We start from the raw sequence: 5313 nt of genomic DNA on the forward strand, positions 1-5313 counted from the left end.
CTTGGGAATGGCTGTATTTGATCTCTACAGGCAACGGCATCAAGCCACATCACCTGATTGTGGCCAATTCTATAATAAAAGTAGACACAACCTCAACTCATTTACAGTTTGATTAATTTGATTTAAGCATGCCTTCCACCTCGTCTCTCCACTAGTCCCTCTTTCCTTCTCCTACCGTCTCTCTCACATTCCTTGGCAAGTATTGGCCTGCTGTACCTCTGTTACCGGAGGGAGAATTCCAACAGGCTGCACTTATCTCACAGTCATATTTTGGGCACATTTTTTTATGTGTACCATACTCACATACATAATCCTGCTTATTGGTCACATTCAAAAATACAATATATTAATTTCGAAAGATTGGCTTGCGAATAAACACATTGGCCTGCGAGGTGAAAGATATTGCGAAACGCTCAAACAAGTGAATACGTCTCAACCAACTCCCTTTCACTGTGCACTTTCGGAGGATGTTACACAAGCCTCTAACGGTAATAACAGGAAAATGGCAATGCAAAGACCAGGCTCTTGAAGTGTTAAAAAGGGGGTGTTATACAAGTATGTTCAGACTAAAGACTATTGATCTTTCTCTTCTGTTTGACATTGAAGAAAAAAATAAAATACCTCTAATAGCCATATGCTAGCATTCAAGTAAGCATGCCCTACACCAAACACCACTGTCCAAGCATTGACAGGCTTTATTTAAACCTGAAAGAAAACAAAACTGGTTTGGGGTGGAGTCTTTCCTGTCACAATTAAGTTTAAAAGCCAAATCAATAATCCTTTGGATCAATTAGATAGCCTCACAGTCAGAAGCTCCTTGCTTGCTCATTTTGGTCAGTCAAGGGCTATAAGCTATCAAATATTTTGGTATTCAGATAAAAAATAATAATAATAATTTTATATGTCTTGCCGCTTCCTTATGAGTACTGAATCGTAAAAAGAAGCACACATTTTTTTTCTCTCTAGAAAGATTAATGAGATTTTAAACAAATCTCTCTCTTTATTTTACAACTTTCACTGAGTCAATCAACAAATACTACAATATATTTTAACATTAATATGCAACATTTCTTAACATTACATATGTTCATATAAATTCAGTAAATCAATTATCATTTATAGATCTGTATTCAGTGTTGAAACAAATCTTCCCCCCATAGGTAGTGGTCTATGAGATAAAGTGCCGACAGAACCACAGAAGTGATTTTTGCTGGCTAAAACCACACAATCCACCTGGTTTGTTCAAACATGATCAGCAGGAACAGCAACTATGTCAGGCAGTCGGTATCAAAGTGTGCAGTGTCATTAAACTGCCTTCGAAAAGTAATGCGAGGAGGGGGCTGGCTGCTAACGCTCCTATCCGCTAACAATGGAGCCTTTATTTTAGAATAAACCTAATTTACAAAACTAAAATATTCAACTGATATAATTTGAGACTATTGTTCAGCCCTAATACAAAACACACTTTCTTTCCATTTAGAGCCTTTTAATTTCTTGACTTCAGCAAGAAACATGAATGTATGTCGACCAATCCTTAATTAATCAGAACTTAACACATTTGTAAATTTCACACATACTCAGGCGCATAAGGAAACACAGGATGAGTGCCCTCCGAGTTAGCCATCTCTTTGGATCAATTAACAGCAGAGTTTTTCTACAGTCTTGATTAAGGGCTGAAATTGACTTGGAGTAAATACTAGGGATGTTCTGATCTGAGTTTTATGCTCCCATTTCAAATACCGATCATCCATTACTGATGCTGATCCCATGGATTAGCTGCACTTCTTTCAATTTTAGAGCTGCTCACTAACGGTTATTTTAACAGTCGACAAATCTGATAAATGGATGGATGGATGGATGGAAAAAAACATTCTAAATTTGCATGGCTTTATCATGCAAAAACAGGACAATATTTTGAACTAACATTGCAAAAAACAAAAATGCAGAAACATATTATGATTCAGTTACTGGCTTGGTCTGTACTTTACAGTGTTAAGGAAAGGGGAAGGGGATGCTATACTGCACACAGGCTGGTCTCGAGTTGGCTGTAGGCTGCAAGGTTTTCAGAGAGGTTTTTTTGGGGTTGTTACATACACCTCAAAAATTCGAATGAACAACAAGGGCTGCTTTGCTAAAAATTTGCAGGGGCCGTTGTGCCATTAAAAAAACAGAAAAACAAAAAACAAAAGGGAAAAACTCACACAATAACCTAATAAATTATTGTTGTTCCAAAGCCTGATTTGTTTACAAAGTTGAATGAGTTTTCTTAAACCCTCAAAACTAGCACTGTTTTCTTTTCTTGCATTGCCACGGGAACAGCGTTTCACACATTTTGTGTTGCAACATTATGAAGGCCTAAAGACCCTTCAGAGCAAATCTGAGGTAGATCTGGTTAACCTGCTGGAAGAAAAACATCATAGAATAATTTAAGTTTATAGATGTCTTGAGGCCTAAACTTTCATCAAACATATGAAGATAGGATCATGTGGGTCAAGTTACAGCAACATTTATTGTCACGGTCAATCATCAATCTGCGTAATGGCCACACCCTTTGCTGAAAAGTCACTATATACAGTGTAGAGCATAATCAAAGTCTTGAGGCTTTTATGACAATTTCATCAATGGACGCTACAGCTCCTTGTTTGCTTTCAAACTTAGCTTGTAGCAGACGTGCACATTTTCAGCATGACGTCTTTGATCCACTGGTGAAAGGAAATTTTGATTCTCTCCTCTTAACTGCTTCAAACAACAAAGTGTATGCAGAAAAAGTGGTTAGGATTGCATGACTGTCTGTGTCTTATGTGTTGTGTTGTATTATTTTGTCATTTTATGTTAACTGTTCTGTTGATGGCGGCGTGGGTACCCGCAGCGGCTCCTCTCTCTCCTGTGGTTGAGAGGAAATACATTTCAATCTGTGCTGTATGTTGCACATAGAGCACATTTGACAATAAAGTTGACTTGACTTGACTTGTTGGATTCATTCAACTGGCTACGTGCAGTACATTAAAACATAAAAGAATGATATTTCTCATTGTCACTTCGTGGCGCTATATGTATAAAAGAATATTATCATATCAAGGTCTTCAGGACATGACTACTTATATCCATGTGAAGTTTGGGATTTTTGGGGAGCATGTGCAGGGGAGTTATTAAGCATTTCCTCCTTTGTGGAGAAGTAATATTAATTGTAAATTTTGTAGATAAAACATACAAACACTGGCCCACTGCCCACTGCATAATCGCAGTTCGACACCTTTTGAATTTTTTAAAAATGTTTATTCAATATTTTTAATTGTTGTTGTTGTTGTTGTTGTTATTATTATTATTAAGAGGTTGGTTTGTGTGTTTTCCCCCCCACACAATTTGTCTGCTGTATCCCTCAGAAAAGTGTTAAAAAAATCATGATGGACATGTCGGATTAAAATCCTCACAAATATTAACTACAACAATTTGCATTCTAAATCAGTTTCGCTTCTTTAGATTTTATTAATTGACCTACCAACTTCTCAAACGTGTCTGCTGCTCTCTCTCTAACTACAATTTTACGCCAGAATGGCTGACATCTTCAATAAAAGTTTCACATCCCCTTTGGTTTCTCTCCAACTCCCAAAGATCCACAACAGTATGATGATGATGATGGTTAATCATTGTCATCGGTTAATCATTATTCTTCTATTTTTCTCGATGTAGGCTTGATTTATACTGTTACCAGATTATTCGAAAGATGAAGAGTTTGACAATTTTGAGTTCGTTGAAAATAAAACGTGGTTCTTGACGCATCTTTAAACAGTCGTAAAACCGAAAACAGAACAAAAATGTACTGTTCAGATCGAGTTACAAAGTCAAATGGGGAAAATGAACTCGTCTTCAAAAGCCCATGACTGCCAGGGGCCCAAGAAACTAATGTTAAGTATTGATTTATAGGATTCTAAAATGACATTTATTTCGCCCCACAGTACAAAAATGTCTGGCAAGTCTCAAATGAAATTCTTGATCTGAAATATATGCAAACGTGTTTCACAGATTGTTCATTCTTCTGTACTGTATATTTCAAATTCATTCAAACAAAGGCATTTTTACTGTGTTCATTCTTCCCATGCTTTACCGTTGCGTTTAACTGGAAAGCTTGTCAATGTAAAGTCAACAGCGAACCGACTTCGGCGTGACTCCTGATAGCAAGGCAACAACTGTACAGTACTTGGAAAAGATCAAGGACTGACTTACCTTGGGTAACCCTTCTTAGGAGGACGTTCAACAGCGTAAAAAGAAAACAAACTTCTTCACCGTTCACGACAAGACTAGTTTCAGTCATAAAAGTCCCGAGCAAGAGGAGACCATCTGGCCGGGTGTCTCCCGCCTCAGGTGGGAGCTCCGGACCGTGGACTGGCTTCCTGTTGGTAGCCGGAGGTGAAGCACCACCGCCGCCGACGATTCTTCTCAGCAAGCTCGCCCGCCTCCTCCTTGGGTCAAAGTTTGAGATAGTAACTTGAACTTCCGGTCACCGTGATTTAAAAAATAACGATACTTGCCAACATTCATAAAACGCTACAAGTTGTGTAAAGATTCCAAATATTAGAGCAACATTTTGTATTCAAAATGTATTACCAATGTTAATGTATAAGGTCGTATCATTAAAAAATATATTTTAAAAAGTATAAGATACTTTTATTGTGAAAGTCTACTCTCCCTTCATTTGTTGTTATTCTTTCTCGCCTGTTTGTCACTTACTGCATTGTTTGCACTGTAAACTTTACAGTGACTTTACACTCATAACCTTTGAACATTTTTACGTTTATGAGACCTAATCTTTAAACAATGTTAAGTTATATTTCACCATAACGTAATAGAATGTCAAACCACTACTATGTGTCCACTCTATTTTTGTTTTTAGTCCAACAATAATGCAGACACATTCAGTCATTCCTCACGTCGATTATGAATACAGTGCAGTAAAACTAACTTGAAATTGAAATTGAAACTACTTGAATCAAACGTGTGATCATTAGGATAGATTGCGCGTTGTAGAGAGATAGTAGACTTTGCTGCCCTCTGGCGAATTCTTACCCTTCGCGCACCATTCCGAGTCATCCTGCAATACATTTAAACACATGCTGTATGGTATTATGAACAGACTCACAGGGACCAGTTTGTAAGTAAAATACAAATGAAAAAGCATATATTTGGCGCAGCAGTAACTTATCTATAATCACATGGGCTTTGTAAGGTAGAGTGACACTTCAAGTGGTGATGCTAATTCAAGATTTGAAATTTGAGGGCCTTTGGATTGGCAGACTTAATTTCTGGTGTACAAGT

General features: G+C 37.4%; 1 protein-coding gene across 1 annotated transcript in view; it reads right to left on the reverse strand.

Moving 5' to 3' along the window:
• The window catches only part of pik3cb (phosphatidylinositol-4,5-bisphosphate 3-kinase, catalytic subunit beta), a 47356-nt gene extending 42902 nt beyond the window's left edge, over window positions 1-4454 (reverse strand). Inside the window, exon 1 of the mRNA XM_019861496.1 lies at window positions 4225-4454. The gene's annotated coding sequence lies outside the window, so the exon portion shown is untranslated. The remainder of the gene's footprint in view (window positions 1-4224) is intronic.
• Between the last annotated feature and the right edge of the window lie 859 nt (window positions 4455-5313).

This window comes from Hippocampus comes, unplaced genomic scaffold (genome assembly GCF_001891065.2).
Source record: "Hippocampus comes isolate QL1 unplaced genomic scaffold, H_comes_QL1_v1.1 scaffold122, whole genome shotgun sequence".
Classification (NCBI taxonomy): domain Eukaryota; kingdom Metazoa; phylum Chordata; class Actinopteri; order Syngnathiformes; family Syngnathidae; genus Hippocampus; species Hippocampus comes.